The sequence below is a fragment of the Triticum aestivum genome, chromosome 7D, assembly GCF_018294505.1.
Source record: "Triticum aestivum cultivar Chinese Spring chromosome 7D, IWGSC CS RefSeq v2.1, whole genome shotgun sequence".
In the NCBI taxonomy this organism is placed as follows: Eukaryota; Viridiplantae; Streptophyta; class Magnoliopsida; order Poales; family Poaceae; genus Triticum; species Triticum aestivum.
The window spans coordinates 368,163,064-368,187,674 of record NC_057814.1 but is presented as its reverse complement, the minus strand read 5'-3'; positions in this window follow the sequence as shown (position 1 = coordinate 368,187,674).

Genomic DNA, 24,611 nt, shown 5'->3' with positions numbered 1-24,611 from the left:
ACCTTGGCTTGTGGGGTCCGGGCGTCGGCCTATTCTCTTTTCTTCCAAAGTAGCTCAGCAGAAATGTCGACGCACCCTGCGAACCAAAAAGGACGAGAAGGAACAGAGAGATGCATACTCGACCTCTATGCTAAGGGTTAGTCGCCGCCAAGCACTATCAACCCTAACACAGAGAGAGACTCAACCTAGCATGCATGCTAAAACTTAGGGCACCAACGCTTCATTTATTTATGCTCAGGGTCTGTGCCTAGCTTTGTACCAAGGGTTACATGCCTTGCCCGCAAGGCTTGTACAAAAGGTGGTTTGCCGGGGTGCCCGGCAACCGCGCCTTATGGGTAAAACTTGCGAAGATGTTCGATGTTCCAGGAGTTGCTCACTGGAATACCATCTTCGGTCTCTAGGCGGACTGCGCCGGGCCTGGTGACTCGTATTACCCGATAAGGGCCTTCCCACTTTGGCGTCAACTTGTTGGAATTCTTGGCTGACTGAACGTGCCGAAGAACAAGGTCGCCTTCCTCATAGCTTCGGGCATGAACCTTGCGGCTATGGTAGCGGCGCAAGGCTTGCTGGTAGCACGCTGCTCGCACAGCCGCCCGAAGACGATCTTCCTCAAGGAGCGTTGCGTCATCTTGCCGCAACTACTCTTGCTCAAGCTCATCATAAGCGAGCACTCGAGGTGACCCGTATGTGAGTTCCGTGGGGAGAACTGCTTCTGCCACCTAAACGAGGGAGAAAGGTGTCTAGCCAGTGGCTCGATTGGGTGTCGTTTTGATTGACCAAAGAATCGCCGGCAATTCCTCAATCCAGCGTCGTCCGCACCTGTGTAGCCTATCAAAAGTTCTTGTCCGGAGGCCTCGCAACACTTCAGCATTTTCCCTCTCAGCCTGGCCGTTGCTCCATGGATGTGCAACAGAAGCAAAAAATACCTTGCTGCCGAGGTCCTGGATGCACTGCATGAAGGCGTGACTCGTGAACTGTGTGCCCTTGTCGGTGATGACTCTGTTGGGCACACCAAAACGGGAGTCTAGCCCTTTGAAGAATTTGACGGCTGATTGCGCTGTCACCTTTCTCACTTCCTCGACCTCCGGACACTTTGTGAACTTGTCGATTGCAACATACAAGTACTCAAAGCCCCCGACAGCACGAGGAAAGGGGCCCAGTATGTCGAGCCCCCAGATCGATAATGGCTAGGAAAGAGGGATTGTTTGGAGAGCATGAGCTGGTTGATGAAGCTTCTTTGAATGAAACTGGCATGCTTCACACTTAGTTACTACTGTCGTTGCATCCTGGAGGGCAGTGGCCAGAAGAAACCTTGCTGGAATGCCTTGCCGGGAAGGGCCCTCGACCCTATGTGGGAGCCACATATGCCCCTGTGTATCTCTACCAACAGCTCTAGTCCTTCCTCCCGGGGAATGCACTTCAATTTCACACCGTTTGGTCTTTTTCTGTATAGAACGTCATCGACAAATTGATACATGGCAGACTGACGGGCGACTTTCTCCGCTTCTTCCTGCTCCTCAGGGAGTTCCCCTGTTTGGAGGAATCGGATAGTATGTTGTGCCCATGCCGGAGCCTGGGGCTTGACGGCAAGGACCAAAGGAATTTCCTCTGCCACGGGAGCGACTGTCTCTACGGCTGGGGTTTGACGCCCTGCCAGAGTCTGTCGCCCTGCGGCAGGCTTGGCGTCCACGGCAACATCCTTACCGGCGGCTCCTGGGAGCCCAGCGGGAAAGTACTTGTCGGGGCCTGCTTTCCTGCGCTTGTTCTGCTCTGTCGATGGTTCAACGGATGGTTGAGTTAAACGAAGCACAAAAGTACCTGGTTCCACAGGTAGTTTGAGGGCAGCGCGTTTCGACAGGTAGTCGGCGATGTCGTTCTCGACTCGGGGAACATGCTCCACTTGTATACCGTCAAAACGCTCCTCTAGCTTCCTCACCTCATCTACGTAAGCCTCCATCAACGGGCATTGATAGTCTTTGTTAACTTGCTTGACGACAAGCTGTGAATCACCCTTGACGATGAGCTTCTTGATTCTGTGGTCTGCCGCGATCCTGAGACCGCCAAGCAACCCCTCATATTCAGCAGTGTTGTTCGTTGACATCTCCCTGTGAAAGTGCATCAGGACCACATACTTGAGGTGCCCTCCGGTGGGTGCAACGAGTAGCACAGTAGCACCGGCGCCTTGCAGCGAGAAAGTCCCGTCAAAGTACATAACCCAGTTGCGACTTGTTTCCTTGCCGGGGAGAGTGGTCTCTTGGATCTCTTCGTCAGGCGTTGAGGTCCATTCTGCAATGAACTCTGCCAAGACTCTAGTCTGGACTATCGAAGTACTTTCAAACTTCAAACCAAAGCTCGACAGTTCCAAGGCCCATTCCACAATCCTCCCGGTTGCGTCCGGGTTATGCAATATCCGTTGCAAGGGGAGGCGGGTGACGACGGTGATTTCGTGGGCTTGGAAGTAATGACGCAGCTTCCTCGAGGCCATAAGGAGGTCGAAGAGCAATTTCTGCACACCGGAGTACCTTGATCTAGCCCCTTGCAAGAGGGAGCTGACAAAGTAAACCGGGTGCTGCATCATATTTTTCTTCTTAACCACTCCATTTGGTTGCACAGGCCCCGTCCCGCCAGCGTCAGACTCTGCCGGGGGCCTAGCCTTGCCGACACCAGGCCCTGCCGGGGGGAGCTCTGACTCGTCATCCGCCAGTCCTGCTATTGCCACTGCCTCTTCGTCAACCTCCCTCTGCGCCACTAGCACGGCGCTGACCACTTGGTTCGTTGCCGCTAGATATAGCAGCAACGACTCTTGTGGTCTAGGCGCAACTAGTATCGGTGTAGAGGAGAGGTATTTCTTCAAATCCCGTAGTGCCGCTTCGGCTTCTGGGGTCCATTCCATTGGGCCCGCCTTCTTCAAGATTTTGAAAAAAGGGAGGGCACGCTCGACAGACTTGGAAATGAACTTGCTCATGGTGGCAACGCAACCAGTGAGCCGGCGCACATCCTTGATCCGCTTAGGTGCCTAAATTTGCTCAATGGCCTCTATCTTATCTGGATTTGCCTCGATCCCGCGCTGTGACACAAAGAACCCGAGAAGTTTGCCTGACGGAACACCGAAGACGCACTTCTCAGGGTTCAGCTTTGAGGTTGATCTTCCGTAGGTTCGCAAACGTCTCTTCCAAATCTTGTATGAGTGTCGCCTTGTCCTTGGTTTTGACCACTGTGTCATCCATATAAGCTTCCATATTTCTATGCAGCTGGGGTTCAAAACCAATTTGGACTGCTCTTGCAAATGTTGAGCCAGCACTCTTCAACCCGAAAGGCATTCGTAAGAAACAATATGTACCACATGGGGTGATGAATGTTGTCTTCTCTTCATGCTCTCACGTCATGAAGATCTGGTGGTATCCTGAGTAGGCGTCGAGGAACGATAACAAGTCGCACCCAGCCGTGGAGTCAACAATCTGGTCAATGCGCGGTAACAGGAAAGGGTCCTTTGGACAAGCCTTATTGATATCCTTGTAATCAATACACAGCCTCCACTTCCCATTTTCCTTGCGCACCACCACTGGATTGGCCAACCACGTCGGATGGAGTACTCCCCTCACCAAGCCCGCCGCTTCTAATTTCCTGATCTCCTCCGTGATGAACTCCTGCCGCTCCAAAGCTTGCTTCCTGACCTTTTGCTTGACGGGTCGCGCATGTGGACAGACAGCAAGATGGTGCTCAATCACCTCCCTGGGAACGTCGGGGATGTCGGATGCTTGCCATGCAAACACATCGACATTCACCCACAGGAAGGTGACGAGCGTGCTTTCCTATTTGCTGTCAAGGGAGGAGCTTATGGTGAAAGCCCCTCTCGTGCCATCCTCCTTGACGGACACCTTCTTGGTCTCTGGTGGTGCCACTCTGGATTTCTTGCTCTTGCCGGTGGAGCTCTCCAGCACGTCCTCGACGGAGCACAGCACTCCGAAGAGGTGCGCTTTCCGAAGTGGGTGCGAGAGGTCTTGCTGGTCTTCTTGCCTCCTGGGGCTTCGGCGGCAGAAGCAAGTGCCTTGGCGGCAGTCGCTGCAACTGCCTCCCAGTAGAGTTGGTCAGTGGAGATAAGCGCATCCTTCTTGTCGGAGGGGACGCTGATGATAGTCATCGGCCCAGGCATCTTCAACGTGTTGTAGGCGTAATGTGACGCCACCATAAACTTGGCTAGTGTCGGGCGGCCGGGGATCTCGTTGTAGGGCAAGGGGATCTCGGCTACATCAAAAACAATCCTCTCTGTCCGGTAGTTCAACTCGCCTCCAAACGTCATGGGCAACGTGACCTTACCCTTCGGCTGGCTCCTTCCAAGTTGACCCCTTGAAAAGTACCCGTCTCTTCGAGGTCTCCATCGAGAATCTGTAGCCTTTCGATCACAACGGGCGAGATCAAGTTCAGACCGGCCCTGCCGTCAACTAGCATTTTTGTCACCTTGAAGTTGCGTATTGTTGGCGAAACCAACAACGGCAAGCACCCGACCGCAGTTGTGCGATCAGGGTGATCCTCGGCATAAAAAATGATAGGCGTGCTGGACCACTTCAGTGGCTTTTGAACATCGAGTGATGGTTCTGTTGCTATGATCTCGCGCGCCCACTGCTTGAGCTGGCGGTGAGAAGTGTGCAGCGAGCTGCCACCATCGACGCACATGGCCTCCGTAGCTTTCTGGAACTCTTTCTCGTCGGACTCGTCATGACCATCGTCTTCCTGCTTCTTGTCGTGGCCCCGAGCGGTCCTCTCTTGCGGGCTATCCTTGCCATGGCGACCCCCTCGGCCGCCACGCTTCTAGCCGGATCCTTCGGCACCATCCTGACCCTTCTCCTTGTCCCGCCTCTCATACTCAGCTTTCTACTTCTCAGCAAGCAACTCAACTTGTCGACAGTTCTGGAGGTCATGGCCCTTGGTGCGGTGGATCTTGCAGTAGTGCTTGTCGGAGCCTCCTGGCTTGTCGGCAGCCGCCAAGGCCCGGCAAGCGGCGCACCCGGCAATTTCCTTGCCGGGGTCGTCTGCCTTGGCCCTATTGGAAGCGCCGGTGTCCTTGGATCCCTCGGCGGCAAGCATAGTCTTGCCCTTGGGCTTCCTGCTGCGGCGCCGACCCTTTTTCGTCGGGGTGGCTGCGTCTTCGTCTGTGGAGTCGGTTTCCGCACCGACGTCCTCGCCGGGGTACTTACTCCCCTCTTCAGCTCGAGCGCACCTATCGGCCAGAACATAAAGTTCGGCCACATCTTTGATCTTGTTCATCGCCAGCTCTTCACACATCTTGCGGTTGCGCACATTCTGGTGGAATGCGCTGATCACGGCGGCGGCATGAACATCTGGGATGTTGTACTGCACCTGGCTGAATCTCTGTATGTACTTGCGCAGGGTTTCACCTTCTTTCTGGGGGATGATATGCAAATCACTTGCCTGGGCATGAGCTTGGTGGCCCCCCGTAAAGGCGCCAACAAACTCATGGCACAAATCCGACCAAGAAGAAATAGAATCCACTGGCAAGTGCATCAACCATGACATGACATTGGGTTTAAGTGCCAACGGGAAGTAATTGGCAAGCACCTTGTCGTCACGAGCTCCAGCAGCTTGCATGGCGATGGTGTAGATGCTGAGGAACTCCGACGGATGGGTCTTGCCATTGTACTTCTCACCGACGTCGGGCTTGAACGTGCGGTGGGACGGCCACTGGAACTGCCGCGGCTCATGGGTAAAGACTGGGCAACCCACCTCGTAGGGTAGGCCGCTAGAGCCCCCTGGTGCTGGGTGGTCTATAGTGGGCCCCGCTCGCCTATCTGACTGGTGGCGTGCATCGTGCCGGCGCTCGATGGTGGTTCAAGCGTCTTCATGGGCTCGCTCCCGAAGAACTTGGCGCTGATCGTGGTGGGTCCGTGGGTCGGACGACACTATGGAAAAGTTATCACAAGCGTCATCACGACGGACCGACACCCGCGGTGGCTGGCGTGGAGGAGGAGAGTGCACCGTGGCCGCAGCACCCCCGGTCCTTCCACCGCTGGCATGCGGTGGTTCGACGGAGCGCCGGCCTGAGGGCCCCGCCGGTCGTGGCTCATCTTTGTTGGCGACGGCGACGAGGCTCCGGATGGTGGCTCTCCACTCGTCGAGTTTTTCCGCGGCAGGAGGAAAGTCGAGGAGCAACTGCGCGCGCGCCAAAGCTTCTGCTGGCGTGGGTGGCGGCGAAAGCTGCGTGAACCGTGATGCGCTCCGACTTCTAACCACGTTAGAAGGAGCTCTATCACGGCCTGGCGGCTGTCCGCCATTCTCGCCAGCGTCTCGGTGTGCATGCTGGCCTTCTACGTCCCGCGGATGAAGCGCACGACTCTTTCCACGGCGGCGCCCAGGGTCACCAGCGTGGTGGCGCTGCTCGTCGCGCACAACCTGGGAGGAGCGCGTCGTGGGTGCCGGCGTGGGTGTCTTGGAAGTCGCCGCGCCGCCCGTAGATGGCACGACGCCGCCCCTGGAGGGCCCCACGCCGCCTGCAGGGGGCCCAGCTTCGTCTTTGGATTTGGTGGCGCGCGGCCTGTTGTCCCGCCCGCGAACGATGCCACTTGCCAGGCTTTGACTGCCAGAGCGATATGGGTGTTCGCGGGCCGTGCCTTAGCTTCCGTTCGCGACCGCCCCGCCACTCGCCCGCACCGGTACGGGCCGTTCGGCTCCCGACGAACCGATCACCGTGATCGTCTTCTTCTTGGGAGCCATGGTGATGAAGAACTGCTAAACTAACCGCTAGACCAGATTTTCACAACTGCGCCCCCTACCTAGCGCGCCAAAGATGTCGGTGGGAACGACACCTATTGGATCACTGGGATCCCTTCTACGGTTAGCGTGCGCGGGGTTGTGCAAAGAGCAGGTCTAGGAGCTAGCACAAAGGTCGGTTATCTAGGTTCGGGCCGCGAGGATGCGTAAAACCCTAGTCCTGCTTCGGTGTATATTTGAGTGTTCTTGAACTCTTGAACTGGCTATGGTGTGTGCGTAGTCCAAAAGATCCGAATCCTTCACCTGGACGCCTCAGGCCTCCTTTTATAGCCAAAAGGGGTCGCCATAGTGGCACACAGGAGGTGGAAAGGTATACAGTGTACAAGCTTATCGCCTGTCATTACGGGACAAGACGCATTAAATGCGCTCCTTAGGTGTCTCGTTCCTTTATTGGGGACGACAACGAGGCCCGTCCCATCCGTTGTTGCTCCGCCTCGCTTCGACACGCGTCCAAGCCAACGAGGCATGCAGCGCCACGTAGGCTGGCAGGCTGCTGAGATGGTTAGTTGAACGTCCGTCTAATCAAACAGCTGCCCGTGGTAGTAAATGGTTAGTTGAATGCCCACGGTTTGACTAATAGGACCGTTTGCGATAATAACGTGGTGCCTATTTGTTAAAAATCACTAGGAAAATCAATCTATAAAAAGGCGAAATGAACCCTAAATAATTTCATATGTTTAGCATAGTTGCATGTTGCCTCTGTCAAATAAATCAAGGCGGGAAGATACAGTGTGTGTCGTTTCTGTGACCAAGTTCGCTCTCAGAACCATGAGGCTTCTTGATAGAAGCTCCAGTTTGTATGAAAGAAAATATGGGTCAAAGCCGAGTTGAAAATGGCAGCAATATCTAACCCCAGCTTACAGAAGGTACGAAAGCACGATGATTAATTGTTCATCAGGTTTACACAAAATCTAGATTGAATAGGACAATAACAACTAACTCAACCAAAGTTTTGAGCAGTCACAGTGAAATTGATCTATCTGATCCATAAAATCAAGATCCTGGACCAGAAAATCTACTGGTACATGATAACAAGTTGTTGTAAATAGAAGCCGAGCATGTTCATACGCCCTTTTGTCCACCTGAAACTTCCTTTTATGTTGTTCAACGTGTCCATCCGTGAGAAAGTGTCTATCAAAAAACTTAATCCTCATGGACAATAGTAATCTCGCATTCAACTGGAAGAATGTGACAAAGCTAGTGTTTGCATGGTTGGATGCATATCCTTGGAGTGTTATTATCCTCAAACAAATATCATGAGAACCGAGAAAATCCCGGTGCTTCTTATGCCACCGATTGGTTATACCTTTTTTGTTCATGACCTTTAGCCTAAATAGACATGAAGACTAAAAATAGTTAATCTCCAAAAAAAAGTACTGCTGAACGGTTAGTTCTAGTAAAGTATATCAATGTGCTTGATATCATCACCTGTATACACAAATTCTCCAGACATGAAAAGCAGCGCAGGAAGCCAATAACCATGTTCAGATCAAAACACCACGTACTGATATATAAGGTCTTGATAGAATCTAGCACCATGGATAGGGTACCCATGGACAAACTCTTCATTGAGCATAGAACATAATATTAGTACCAAAAGCATACTCCAAGATTATATAAAGATTATGCGCACAAATGAAAAATGCAGCTTATGATTACAAAAGTGTTGATGATATAAAACTTACGCGCACAAATAAAAAATGCAGCTTATGATTACAAAAGTGTTGATGATATAAAACTTGCGCACACAAATGAAAAATGCATCTTATGATTACAAAAGTGTTGATGATAATATACAGTACCTGAATAGGTGTGGAGCCAACCACCATCTTGTAACCTTCAAACGGATCAGGAATTACACCCAAGGTCCCCAATTTAGGCGCAGAGACCATAGTTATTAGCGAAGGTGCGTAACGATAATCAAGAAGCAGCCTTTGGAGTGAAGGGGTGTCTTTGATGATGAGCTCCTCTCCTTTAAAGAAAATTCCAATGCTTACAAGGTGAGTCGACTTTATTTGGAGACAACGGATTCAGATTTCTTTTCCCAAAAACAAGCAGCAAGCGCTCCAGGCACTAGTAATGCGAGCTCCTAAACAAACGGTTTTTAACCCCTTTCCGCGACGACCTTTGGAACCGTTGCCAAGTGAGTGTGGGCGATAGGGGGGTCCTTCCCACACGACCCAGAAACCGTCGGGGATATGCCCTCCTGGCACACACATGCTAGGCAAAATGAGGTCGTGTGCGACCGGCGAGCGCTCAAATACGGAAATACGTACAGTAGAGTTAAAAATACAATTATACGGCGAAATTGTTTCCGGTCGCAAGTACATCCCACACAGTCACTCCCCGCTAAACGTTTCCGTTCGTATGCACATCCCACACAGTCGCTCCAAGGAAAACGTTTCCGTTCACAGGTACATCACAAACAATTTTTCCCATTAAATCGTTTGTGTTATTGAATGTATCATACATGGTCCGCAGAAAAAACTATGTGGCAAAGGATGTCCATCACACACAGTTTTTATGTGGTAAACATTTGCGCAAGGTGGCCTAACGCAAATAGTTTTCAAGAGAAAGTCGTGTGTGATTGTTCATTGATCCAACACGGTTTATTCCTAGAAACTGTGTGCGTTGCCTGAGGTCATCGCTCATGGTATTTTTTCAACAACCGTTTGCAATAGAAAAACCCAATTAGCAGGCTAATTCGCCATTAGCAGGCTAATTATCCGATTATTCATAATCCTTTTATTAATCTAATTGGCATTTCATATTAAGCACACAATATTTTTCTTTTTCATAATTGAAATACATCAGATGTCGGTGGGAACGACACCTATGGGATCACTGGGATCCCTTCTACGGTTAGCGGGCGCGGGGTTGTGCAAAGAGGAGGTCTAGGAGCCAGCACAAAGGTCGTTTATCCAGGTTCGGGCCGCAAGGATGCGTAAAACCCTAGTCCTGCTTCGGTGTATATTTGAGTGTTCTTGAGCTCTTGAACTAGCTACGGTGCGTGCGTAGTCCAAAAGATCCGAATCCTTCCCCTGGACGCCTCGGGGCTCCTTTTATAGCCAAAAGGGGCCGCCACTGTGGCACACAGGAGGTGGAAAGGTATACAGTGTACAAGTTCATCGCCTGTCATTACGGGACAAGACGCATTAAATGCGCTCCTTAGGTGTACATTTGCTCTATTGGGGACGGCAACAAGGCCCGTCCCGTCCGTTGCCGCTCCGCCTCGCTTCGACACGCGTCCAAGCCAACGAGGCATGCAGCGCCACATAGGCTGGCAGGCTGCTGAGATGGCGTGGTGGTAGGGTCTTCACGAAGATTCGCATGCCACCTCGTAGGTGTTCGCTGAGTTGGCCTGGAAGCCGCATGTCACCACGCAGGTGCCTTCCCAGTTGGTTGGGCTGGCACCGGTATGGTAAAGCCGGTGGAGTCTTGGCAGACGTGGGCCTGGCTGCGGCCCCGCGGGTGTACTCGGCAAGGGTCTTTCCGGGGCCCCGGCAATTGGTCTTGCCGTGGCGTCGCGGTCGTCCCCGACAAGGATCTTGCCGGGGGTCTCGTGGATCTCCTCGGCAAGAATCTCGCCGAGGATTGTCGTCTTCTGGTCCTCATCTAATCTTGTGTGTTTATGATCTTGACGAAGATCTGCATGCCACCACGGAGGTGCCTCCCGAGCCTTGGTTCCAATGTGGTTGTTGGTATCTGGAACCCTTGGGCTCAAGGGTGGCCCGCTCTGCTGGCGTTGGGCGAGTTGCCCCGGCAAGGCTCTTGCCGGGGCCGCGGAGGCCGCCCCGGCACGGGTCTTGCCGGGGGAGTCCGCCTTGCCCTCTTGCTCTTTGTGTCTCTTGTCTTGGCATTGTTTGCCTGTCTCGTGCCTTCCTCTGCCCTGCTTAGTGTGGCCGCAGGTGCGGCTCTGGCTGCCCGTGCATAGGTAGAGGGGTAAAAACTAGAGCCCCTACTTTTGTACACCGACATCAGAGTACAACATCATATAGCTTCATCACTCAGCTACCCCATTACACAACTACACCATGACCAAGTTTCACATGCAACATCTATAACCTTTCGAAATTAGCATCATAGACGGTACATCGACAGATGTATCTCATTTGGAAAACTGCTGAAGTAGAAGGCAAATATTGAGCCTTCATTGATGTTGAAGGTCTTTGTAACTTTAGTCCAGTGCCTGTGGATGATTGACCGTCCATCCTTCATCCTCTTCAGGAACACTTCAATATTGAACTGTGGGTGTTGTATGAATAACTTCCTCGCCTCCTCACCATAAAGGTGTTTTGAGAGGTAATCATTATTGAACTGCTTTGGAAAGGCCTGAAAACAAGGATGTGCATAAATATCTTCTCTATATTGGAAATGGGGCAAAGGAATAAAAAAGGCAAGGTATAATAGTTAGTACCATCATGTAGTGAACTAACGTCTTCTTCATTGTGCAGACAAAGATCTTGTTGTTTTTTGTCGCTAATTTCCTTATCCTGACAATCTTTCTAAGTTTCTTGACTTGACTGATATTCATGGACAACTCATTTCCCCATATGCAAAAAGGGTCGAACAGTGGGTCAAAACCTGTGACAGCAGGACCTACATGTGCAAGACCAAATTGTTAAAAACCTAAATATTAGAATGGTTCCTGCAATTGCACAATAATGTGCTATTAGACAACGAACCATGCACGTGCTAACCTCGATTGTAAACCTCAGTGCTCCCCATTGTTTCCCTGCAACACATATAAGGTAGTTAGTCATCAGGTTAATTAAGGGTTCGCATGCTATCAATAAAATATGTTGATGTAAAATAAGCACATTGCAGATTCATCAGATAATTCAAGCCGCATGGAAAACCCATTTATCCAAACCAAGCATGATTAAGAACTAGGAAATATAGCACTTGTATATGTTTCTCATGTATTAAGTCCAGCCAAATTCGATTTATTCCTCACATGCACAACAATACAAAATTCTACCCATGATGGACATAGCAGTGTAGAATTGAACCAAGCAGTTAGCTAAACACCACAACAAATAAACCAAACATTAACTGAGCACCACATTGCACAATATAACATACTCCTAATAGAAGATCAGACAGTTAACCAAACCAAGCATGCTTAACAACTTGGAAATATAGCAATTGTATTTGTTTCTCATGTATTTAGTACAACCAAATTCGATTTATTTCTCACATGGTATACAATAACAAAATGCAGCCACAACAATTGAACATCGCATTGCAGAATTGAACCAAGCAGTTAATTAAAGACCACAACAAATGAACCAAACGTTAACTGAGCACCACATTGCACAATATAACATACTTGTAATAGAAGATCAGACAGTTAACCAAACCAAGCATGCTTAACAACTTGGAAATATTGCACCCTGAAGAATTGAACATCACATTTCCAGAATTGAACCAAGCAGTTAACTGAACACCACATTGCACGACATATAGAACATATACACTATAGCAGAAGATTGCATGGTAAAAGTAGATAGCACAATTCACTAGAATTTGTTAAGGGAAGGCAGTAGCTAGCAAACGGTGGCCTCGAGAAAACGCCACGAACTGTCATTTAAAGCAGCCAACCGCATCGCGGCGTCGGCGCGCGAGGCGTCAACGGTGGCCTCAGCGGCGAGGTGCTCCTCCAAGTTCTAGGGGTCGGCAAGAATGGCAGCCATCACGACCTCATCCGCGTGTGCGGCCGTGATTTGCTTCTCCGCTGCCAAATGCTCCTTGAGATCCTGGCTATACTGCGTGCACCATGGCTTAGTCCGGCGCTTATTTGGTGGAGGGGCCGATGATTTGGGTGGAAGGTGTCGCGCTCGCACCAGCGGTCGGGGCATGTGGGATGTGAAAGGAGGAGGAGGATGGGGGTCGGGTGTGGATTACCTGCCTGGATAGACGAGGCCGAGCAGCGTGAAGGTGGGTCACCGCGAGGAGGCGGCGCTGCAAGCAAGGAGTGAAGGTTTCAACTTGGAAAGGAAGGCGGAAAGAGGGGGAAGTGTGGCTTTTGGTAAGGGGGAGGGGGCGGGGAGGTAGATATTTCTGCGGAAGCCGAAAATTTGGGATCGCTTCAGCCAAAAAACTGGCGCGCAAAGTGTCATCAGACATGGTCCCTTATTCAGAACTGTGTACGATATGTGGACATCACAAACGATTCAGATAGCTTCACCCATGTGTGATGAGTTTGAACGTCAAAAGTTTTCATTCGAATTTCCATGGTTATAGTGGTCATCCACGTCATTGCATAATTTGTGTACACAAAGGAGACTACAGCACACCCACACTTCTTAATCGAGCAAGTTCAGCAATTAAAGAGAGCTAGCTGACCTAAACATTACTCTAACAAATTAAAGATCGGCGCTCTTAATTAAACAAAACAAAGCGTACTACTACGGCTGGTGCTCGTCGATCTCCGCCGCCGCCACCATGTCCAGCTCGCGCCTGACGGTCTCCTGGGGAAGGGGCTCCATGGCATCCATCGCACCATACTCGGCAAGAATCTCGCCATCTGCGTCCGCCATATCTTTGGAATAGGCCGCCACGAGCAGGGCGTGGGCGGCCGTGATCTGGGCTTTGGCGGGCTCCGTCGTGGCAAGGTATGCCACGCAAGAACGGATGGCTGCTCGAACTCTCTCGGTGATTGCCACCTCTTCGGCCGTGGGTTGCCGACCGTTGTCGGAGAAGCTTCCTTCGATTTGTGCGGTGAGTGCCACGAGCTGGGCGTGGATGGCCTCGACATGGTGGCGGGCGGCCTCCATCAGGGCTAAGGCCGCCACTGCGAAACGGACAGCTACTGTGCCGCTCTCGCCAGTTGCTATCCCTGAGGCAGATGCTGCTGCCGCCGCCTGAGAAGCAACAACGGCCGTTTGGGATGCCTTGGCCGCCCGGACGCAGATTGCGGTCGCCCTCACGAAGCTTGTTAGCACGCGCCTGGCGGCTGCGGCCGCGCTCTCGCCGGAGTGGGCCCCCGAAGTTGCCCCCACGACGCGGGTTCACGTCCCCATCTTTCACCGGCAACGATTGAACAGTGAAATGATATTTGGGGAGTGAGCTAGTATGCTTGAGACGCCGGCTGTGGAATGTAGCCGACGCACCTTCTCGCGTAAGCCATAGGCATACTATACACCGACGGTGCTCCAGGATATTTTGTGCTGCATCTCACACGGTTGCTGATAATAAACTGTGTGCGATCTACTTGATTTTTCATCTTGATTTGAATTACATAATGGGGTCACAGCGGCAATGGACGGTGTTTGAATTGCTGGACCTTTTATCTGGAGCGAACATGCAACTATATGTGTGCCGTCAAAAAAATTTGGAATTATTCTGGGTTTGTTTGGACATTTTTATACATTAACTTGGTTTTGTAGGTATTTCAGGTACATAATTCAAATTCGAACTACATGCACATGCTCCAGTGCATATAAACTGGTTGAAAAATCAAATATGTGTCCTTGGTTGCATGCTTAGGTCCCATGCAAGAAATGGGAATGAATGTCAAACACCCAGCCACCGTCACTCGGCCGCAAATATTGAGATACTTGGTTTTTAAATTCTAGTAAATACAAAACTCATCTGAAATTCATGAAACTTGGCATGCTATCATGGAGCGGCATCAACATGCCGTGGTAAATTTTTTGTCCCATTTGGGGCAGGTTTGGGTATAAGCTTCTCACAAACCAGAGCTTCTCACGAGAAGCATGATGGTTTCGGTAGGGAACGCCCCACCTTTGGGGACGAAACGATATATGTTGCCTCTTATTGCTTCCAAAAAAATTCTTGTGTCAACATAGAACAACAGGGGTGTTGTGTTATTTTTTGTGATTTTTCGGGGTTCGTTTGGACATTTTTATGTATTAAGTGAATTTTCAATGCATTTATGTGCACAATTCAAACTTGAACTACATGCACATGCTCAAGTGCATATAAATTGGTTGAAAAATCAAATCTGTGTCCTTCGGTGCATGCTTAGGTCCCATGCAAGAAATGGGAATGAATTTCAAACACCCTGCCACCGTCACTAGGCCGCAAACATTGAGATACATGGCTTTTAAATTCTAGTAAATCAAAACTCGTCTTAAATTCATGAAACTTGGCATCCTATCATGGAGCGGCAGCAACATGCCATGCTAAAAATTTTGTCCCATTTGGGGCAGGTTTGGGTATAAGCTTCTCACAAACCAGAGCTTGTCACGAGAAGCATGATGGTTTCGGTAGGGAACGCCCCACCTTTGGGGACGAAATGATATATGTTGCCTCTTATTGCTTCCAAAAAAATTCTCATGTCAACATAGAACAACAGGGGTGTTGTGTTATTTTTTGTGATTTTTCAGGGTTCGTTTGGACAGTTTTATGTATTAAGTGAATTTTCAATGCATTTATGTCCACAATTCAAACTTGAACTACATGCACATGCTCAAGTGCATATAAATTGGTTGAAAAATAAAATCTGTGTCCTTCGGTGCATGCTTAGGTCCCATGCAAGAAATGGGAATGAATTTCAAACACCCTGCCACCGTCACTAGGCCGCAAACATTGAGATACATGGCTTTTAAATTCTAGTAAATCAAAACTCGTCTTAAATTCATGAAACTTGGAATGCTATCATGGGGCGGCAACAACATGCCATGCTAAAATTATTGTCCCATTTGGAGCAGGTTTGGGTATCAGCTCCTCACAAACCAGAGCTTCTCACAATAAGCGTGATGGTTTCGGTAGGGAACGTGCCACCTTTGGGGACGAAACGATATCCGTTGCCTGTGATTGCTTTCAAAAAAATTCGAGTGTCAACATAGAACACCACGAGTGTTGTGTTCAATTTTGGAATTTTTCACGGTTCGTTTGGACATTTTTATACATTAACTGGGTTTCCCAGGCATTTTATGCGCATAATTCAAATTTGAACTACATGCACATTCTCCAGTGCATATAAACTAGTTGAAAAATCAAATCTGTGTCCTTCGGTGCATGCTTAGGTCCCATGCAAGAAATGGGAATGAATTTCAAACACCCTGCCACTAGGCCGCAAACATTGAGATACATGTCTTTTAAATTCTAGTAAATCAAAACTCGTCTTAAATTCACGAAACTTGGCATGCTATCATGGAGCGGCATCAACATGCCGTGCTAAAAAATTTGTCCCACTTGGGGCAGGTTTGGGTATCAGCTTCTCACAAACCAGAGCTTCTCACAATAAGCGTGATGGTTTCGGTAGGGAACGTGCCACCTTTGGGGACGAAACGATATCCGTTGCCTGTGATTGCTTTCAAAAAATTCGAGTGTCAACATAGAACACCACGAGTGTTGTGTTCAATTTTGGAATTTTTCGCGGTTCGTTTCAACATTTTTATACATTAACTGGGTTTCCCAGGCATTTTATACGCATAATTCAAATTTGAACTACATGCACATTCTCCAGTGCATATAAACTGGTTGAAAAATCAAATATGTGTCCTTCGGTGCATGCTTAGGTCCCATGCAAGAAATGGGAATGAATTTCAAACACCCTGCCACCGTCACTCGTCCGCAAACATTGCGATACCTGGTTTTTAAATTCTAGTAAATCCAAAACTCGTCTGAAATTCATGAAACTTGGCATGCTATCATGGAGCGGCATCAACATGCCGTGGTAAAAAATTTGTCCCATTTGGGGCAGTTTTGGGTATAAGCTTCTCACAAACCAGAGCTTCTCACAACAGGCGTGATGGTTTCGGTAGGGAACATGCCGCCTTTGGGGACGAAACGATATCCGTTGCCTCTGATTGCTTTCAAAAAATTTCGAGTGTCAACATAGAACAACAGGACTGTTGTGGTCAATTTTGGAATATTTTGCGGTTCGTTTGGACATTTTTATACATTAACTGGGTTTCCCGGGCATTTTATGTGCATAATTCAAATTTGAACTACATGCACATTCTCCAGTATATATAAATTGGTTCAAAAATCAAATATGTGTCCTTGCTTGCATGCTTAGGTCCCATGCAAGAAATGGGAATGAATTTCAAACACCTTGCCACCGTCACTCGTCCGCAAACATTGCGATACCTGGTTTTTAAATTCTAGTAAATCTGAAACTCGTCTGAAATTCATGAAACTTGGCATGCTATCATGGAGTGGCATCAACATGCCATGGTAAATTTTGTCCCATTTGGGGCAGGTTTGGGTATAAGCTTCTGACAAACCAGAGCTTCTCACAAACCAGAGCTTCTCACAACAAGCGTGATGGTTTCGGTATGGAACATGCCACATTTGGGGATGAAACGATATCCAGTGCCTGTTGTTGCTTTCAAAAAATTTCAAGTGTCAACATAGGACAACAGGAGTGTTGTGTTGAATTTTGGAATTTTTTCAGGGTTCGTTTGGACATTTTTATACATTAACTGGGTTTTCCAGGCATTTTATACGCATAATTCAAATTTGAACTACATGCACATTCTCCATTGCATATAAACTGGTTGAAAAAACAAATATGTGTCCTTGGTTGCATGCTTAGGTCCCATGCAAGAAATGGGAATGAATTTCAAACACCCTGCCACCGTCACTCGGCCGCAAACATTGAGATACATGGCTTTTGAATTCTAGTAAATCCAAAACTCGTCTGAAATTCATGAAACTTGGCACGCTATCATGGAGCAGCATCAACATGCCGTGGTAAAAAATTTGTCCCATTTGGGAGGTTTTGGTATAAGCTTCTCACAAACCTTAGCTTCTCACAACAAGTGTGATGTTTTCGGTAGGGAACCTGCCACCTTTGGGGACGAAACGACATCTGTTGCCTCTTATTGCTTTAAAAAAATTTCTAGTGTCAACATAGAACAACAGGAGTGTTGTGTTTACTTTTGGAATTTTTTGGGGTTCGTTTGGACATTTTTATGCATTAACTGGGTTTTCTAGGCATTTCATGTGCATAATTCAAATTTGAACTACATGGACAAGCTCCAGTTCATATAAATTGGTTAAAAAATCAAATATGTGTCCTTCGGGGCATGCTTAGGTCCCATGCAAGAAATGGGAATGAATTTCAAACACGAGGGCATTGTTGATTGCCGGCAAAACGTTGAGATAGTTTGTTTTAAATTCTAGTAAATCGAAAACTCGTCTGAAATTCATGAAACTTGGCATGCTATAATGGAATGGCACCCGACATGCTGTGGTATTCTTCGTGTCCATTTTGAGAGAAGGCGCACTCGAATAACAACCAACAAAGGCATTTTGAAACAAATAGCTGCCACTATAACATCTCAAACGTTTTGTATAATTTAAATTGTGTGCGTTCTGTTAACCATTCACATGACGCAACACCTCACTCTTTTAATGGCTAGGAAGTGCCATGCGGACAGGTGCTTGAGTGCTTGACTAAACGGAAGGCGTGCGAGCTGTACTCCAATGCAGAGGCTCAACGGGAAGCGTGCGAGCTTTACGCCATGCAGGCTCACCGGGAGGCGAGCCCTTTGACTTCCATGGCCGCCCATCTTGCTCACATCCTCTCCATTAATGGCACCCAAGCTGCAGTTTACTTCAGTTTTTAAATATAAAACACTCATCGCAAATGTTTTAGTTAGAACACCCATATGCAAACCGATAGCTTCCCCAGGAAGCCAAGGGAAAATGTGCCGAGCAGGATCTGTGCAGCTCTTGATCGCAAACGTTTTAGATAGAACACCCGTATGGAAAGTGAGAGCAGCGCAGGATTTGTGCATCCCTTCAACACAAACGGTTGTTTTGGATGGCCCGTGTGCAACCACGTACAAACAATCTGGTAAGATTTGCATCTGTCATATTGGGTATGTTGCCATTTATCAAACTGGAAAGATTTACATTTGTTGATCTAGTAACGTTGCCATTTGTCAATCCTTGTAACACTACGATTTGTCAAAATATGCAGCTAGAAATCACTAGCACTATCTAATTTTTGCAACTAAAATTCAGTAATTAAGCATAGATTTCATTCATAGATTAAGCAGTCGTTTCTAATTTATACAAACAGTTCAACTCGACAGCTGAACCGACCAAACTTTTCCCCACTTGTTGCCAACCACGTACTGAAATAGCTAGTTCAACTATATATACTAGCTAATTTTAAGTACGTTGTACAGTTCGACGACACAACTATAGTTAGATGAACTGAACAAAATAGCCCCTAAATACTACTACTACCACGGAGGGGCTTTGTGCTAGTTCCGGTAGCCTCTCCTCTGCCGAGCGCGCTCAGTGAGAGGAAGAGGAGGAGGAGGAGCCTACCGACGAGCCGGAGAAATGCAATACGGTGTCTGCCGCTTTTGCACGTTCAGCGACGCTCGCCAGCTCGAACGCCCACTGCCGCTCCAGACGATCCCTCTCGAAGCGGCTGGACTACTCGTAGATCTCCTGATTCCTCGCCTCTGCGTTGGCGTGTGCTGCAGCCACGGCTGCGGTAAGGCTCTTTGCGTGCTCGACGAGACGCTCCTCCTCCTCCCGCAGGAACTCGATGTAGCGCGCAAGTTCGCTGACGCACGTGCGGGCCTCCACCTCCGCCTCCCTCCTTCGGGCGGTGGTGGCGGAGCGGGTGATGATCCCGGCGGTCGACGGTGGGCTGGCGGCAACGGCGGCCGACGATGGGGTGGCGGGCACGACCACCACCTCCCGCCTTCAGGCCGCGGTGGCGGAGCGGGTGATGGCCACGGTGGCCGGCAGTGGGGTGGAGGCCACAACGGTCACCTCCCGCCTTCAGGCCGCGACGGCGGAGCGGGAGATGGCCCTGGCTTTTGACGGTGGTGTGGCGGCAATGGCGGCCGGCAGCAGCTGCCGATGGGCAGCGGCGGCGGAGCGTGTGGTGGGTGTTTAGCGCACACCCAACAGGGACGCCACGCGCACTACACTACGCCGGGGACTGCGCCGCCGCCGCGGTGTAGCCGCCCAGCTGGAGCTGTCCTCTGATGACGGCGGAGTGGCTGAGCGACTCCGACGGACCGGTGCCATTGGCGATTGTGGGTGAACCAGACGAGATAAGCTACAGGGAGGGAGGGGAAAATGCGACGCAAGACTCGCCGACCGTGAGGGTTTTTATAGCAGGCCGGTAAGCATTGGGATTTTGGGGGATTTCACCGAGTCGGGCGGGAAGCTTGTGCGGGAACCTGCAAGGTTGCGCGGGAACGGGCTCACCGACGATTAATTGGCGCCGCCGTTTGACCAAAAGAACGCCCCCGCGCGCTGCGCAAGCTTGCGCTATAAGCCGTCTACGGCAGCGGGGTGACAAGACGTGCGAGAGGAGGACGAAAGGACACGTACACATACGGTTAATACAAAAAAACTTTTGCGATTTAATTACCTCCTATATACCCCGGTCCTGGTTTATAAGTGGGATTTAACTAATAAAATACGAATGCATGTCCCTGTAAGTGAGTGTGTGTGTGTGTATATATATTGTTGTTCTGTATGCAATCCCATCGCACAACACACACGTCCTATTAGCAGCAACCGTCTGTGTTATTATTGGTCTTCGCACACATTTCTGATTACAGACCTGTTTGTCGCGTATCACACACATCTTGTTATATTGAACCGTTTCTGTTCTCTTGTCTCAACACAAACAGTTCATCCGTGTGAACCGCATGCCGTATATCGCACACACCTTGAATCTGGCTGACCGTTTCTTTTGTTTTGCCTAATCACAAACAGTTCATCCGAGTGAACTGTATGCTGTATATCGCACACACCTTCGTCTGGCTGTCCGTTTCTTTTGTTCCTCCTCATCGCAAACAGTTAAGTGGACTGAACCGTATGCCCTGCATCGCACACGCAACTATAACCTGAACCGTGTGTTATGCATCCATCATCGCAAACGTTTTATACATTTCTGACGGTTTTCATACACCACCGTTTGCGATTATTGCATCGCACACAGTTTCTCGAAGGGTCTCTGATCGTAGTGTTGTGTTAGCAACATCCTGCAATAGTGACGGCAGGGCAGCAGTAGTGGATGATGATGTGTACTGAGGCCTCTGACAGATCGACCACCACAAGCGCGAGTTCTTTAGCAGTGGGAGTCAAAGCATTTGTACCAGACTGTCTCGTAGATGACACCGGGCTAGGGTGGTGGTGTGGAGAGAGGAGGAAAAATATGAGATGGACACTGGTGGTGAGGGCACAACTACAACGCTTGGTGGACAACTATTTGCATAGTAATGGTAGAACTCAAGATGTTGGAGTTTTTTGAATTGACGGGATGTCAGCCAGGCGTTCACCGTGAATGGTATGTGCATCAGGTAGCATGCCGAGATGCATAGCTGTTGAACGGAGCCCTCGTGGGAGAAGATGATAGCTCTGTGGAGTTCAAAATTATGAATGGCAGATAGCCGGCGACAGTCGAGATTAAGAGGTGCGGCGCGCCCAGAGTACGCCACCGAGATGCGAGGACCTGTGTGCGGCAGCCATCCTTGGTGGGGAGAAGGAAGATGATCTCCCCAAGGATGGCGTCCGGGAGATCGTTGATGCGGTCCGCCCGATATTCTACGGGTTCCTCGGATCCAGGGGGCAAGGCCGCTTATACCCGCGCTGCCGGTTGCAGGATCTACTGCCGGCGGCGCCGCTGGCCAGAGCCTCATCTATGTACATAGAAATCTGGAAGGAAAAAAAGGCAGATACATACATGTAGGACATTCAAAATCAATTCTCAAGATCTAGAAGAAAAAAAGGGCACAAACATATATGTAGGACATTCAAAATCAATTCTCAAGATCTGGCTACGAATTATTAGCATGCACGCTAACCCTAGTTGGATTATTAGCAAAAAAATCATTTGTACAGAACAAATAATTAATCACTAACCATAGATACCATTCAAACAATCAATACACTACACGGATCTAACGAATCTTACTCTTATTTCATGGACTGGGTGAACATAACCAAGGGTTTCTGTTCCCAAATAAAGGGGGGGGACTAACCGGTTTTCCGTCGGAGTCGGAGACATTGCCAGAGTAGTTGTGGACCTCCGGCTCCGGCTGGGGAGGCACGACGACGGCGACGAAGTCAAGGTCGCGTTGCTGCCCGCGTGAGACCTCGTCGGCGGCGACAGCAACCTCTGCGCCGAGCTTCATGCGTTGCGCGAGTGCTTCACCAGCCGATGGTGTGCTTTGGCAAAATCCTAATACACTCCATGCGGCGGTGACAACTGTCGACAGGGTGTGCGGCCGCGGATCGGGCGCGCCATTAATATGGAGCAGTGGGAGCGAGGTGGGCGGCGGTCAAAGGGCTGGCCCACCTCCCGGTGAGCCTGCACACCGGACTGTTGGCACACCTACATTCATTTCACACAGCTACTAGCACGCCCCACGGTGAGTGCGTAGCGAACACGCGCATGCCTCGGCCTCCCGGTCTTCCTGCTAGCATGCGTCTCGTCAACTCACGCGTGCTCGTATGGCACACGGGACACGTGTGCAGCACGTATTATATTGATTTTTCCTTTTTGATGATTAATTCTGCCGCTTTATTGCTTAACCGAAGCACTGCACTTGCATTTTGTTGGTCTAAAGCACACGGTTCGAATAAAGAGTTCGTTTGTGATATGGTTTGATAATTATTTATAATTTCCTGTATGTAAGAAGGTTATATCAAAACTTGTCTCAAATTTGAAAAAAAAAATATCATAGTCTATTGGTGTCCATATGACACCATGAAAAGTTTCATGAATTTCAACTTAGTTTTAGATTTATTGGATTTTAAAATCAAGATTGTAGATGTTAGAAATTTCTTGCATGGGGACTAAACATGCACCCAGGGACACGTACACATATGATTTTGCAATCCATTTTCGTGCACTATCACAGGTCTCATGTAGATCAAATTTGATTTTTGCACATATAAATCCCTGGGAAATCAATCAATTTATAAAAAATGGATAGATGTTATCTATTTTTTTCGTTTTTCAACACTAAAATCCTTTGAATCGCATGTTCGCTGTAGAAAAAGTTTGGCATGCATCTTTGGGCCACATGCATGCAGTGGTCCTAGGACACTCACTCGCGTGGGCCCGCGAGGTCGCCGTCCAAAACTATGACATGCAATGAGAGTGGTTAATTTGACCAACAAGGATGGTCATTTTTTAGTTTTTGTTATACGTACGGTAGGAGTATATATGTAGTACGCGTTGAAGAGGGTGGCCGGGGGCAATACTCCGCGTCATATAGGACACTCACTCGCATGCGATGCTTCCATCCGTGGGCCCGCGAGGTTGTCCTCCATCACTTTGATCCAGCAAGGAGGTTTCTTTTTGGGTTGTGTTGCGGTAGGAGTATATAGTACGCGTCGAAGAGGGGAGGAGGGGGCCGGGGCAGCACATATATACTACACACACGTCATGAATCGATCTCGCTCCGTGTGGGGACTTTTCGGTTTCTGAGGCAGGTGCTACAAAGAAGTTGTGCGTATTGGGTATTAAAAACATCACCAACACATTGGGCCATGTGGGGAAGATGGTTGTCACTCATTCGCCTGCGACTCTTCCCTCCATGGGCCCGCGAGGTCGTCGTCCATCAAATATATGACACAATGAGAAAGGTAATTTGACGAACAAGGAGGATTATTTTCGGGTTGTGTTACGGTACGTAGGAGTATATATTATGCGTCGAAGAGGGGAGGGGGCAACATATATATACTACATGTCATGAACCTGGGTTCATGTGGGGGACATAAAGGTTTCCGAGGCAGGTGCCACATCAAAGTTCTGCATATATATTAGGTATTCAAACATCACAACCACAAATCTCCATACATGTGTTTGGCCCACAAGCAAGCGATGGTGGTTGTACTCTAGCACTCACTCACCGGGTTATCAGCGAGATGCTTCGTCCATCTCTGTGTGCCCGCTTGGTCAATCACTTAGACCGACAATGACAGAGGTTAATTTGACTTACAATTTGGAGGGGATTAAATTTTGGTTCGTCTTATACGGTTCGGTACATGCAACTATATACTTCGCGCTCATGTGTATGCAGGAATCCCTCCCACCAGGTCGAAGTGGGGGGGGGGGGCGAGCACACGACACATCATGAACCAGATCTGTGTGGGGACTGTGCGTTTTTTGACGCATGGATGCGCCACATCAAAATGTTGTGCTTTTCGTATTCAAACATATATGCATGCATCACGCATCTCCATACATATGTTTGGGGCACATATATACATGCAGTGGTTGTCTTTGGCCTCTGTCCCTCACTTGGTTATCATCGATGGCCTATATATTCGTGGGCCCGTGTGGACGTCCATCACTTCGACCAACAACGCGAGAGAGGTTACCAGGGTGGATTCTTCTTCTCTTGGTTCGCGTTACCGTATAGTCGTACGTCGATCATGGTGACATTCGAGACCTAAGTTCGAGTGCTCGCATACACATGAATCCCTATATATATAGTATACTATGTGTCGTGAACCCTCGCTCCGTGTGGGGACTTCCGGTTTCAAAAGCACGCGGCCACATCAAAGTTGTGCATTGGGTATATTCAAACACCACATGACACTTCATAGATATGTTTGGGCCACATGCACGAAGTGGTTGTCTTCAGGCACTCCCTCGCATGGTTATTAGCAACAAACTAGCCTATTTTTGTGGGACCACGTGTGGAACGTCAATGCATGACTTTGACCCAATGAACAAGGGAGGTTATACGACCAATGTGGTGATTCTTCTTGGTCAGTCTTACAATACGCCTTAGTGGGATGCCCCCTTCCACTGACTCAAAGTGTGTGTGTGTGTCGGGCGGGCACAGTACTACTTCGTACTGGATGAACCTCCGTGGGTCGGGGATGCTCGGTTAGTTTTGCGATGC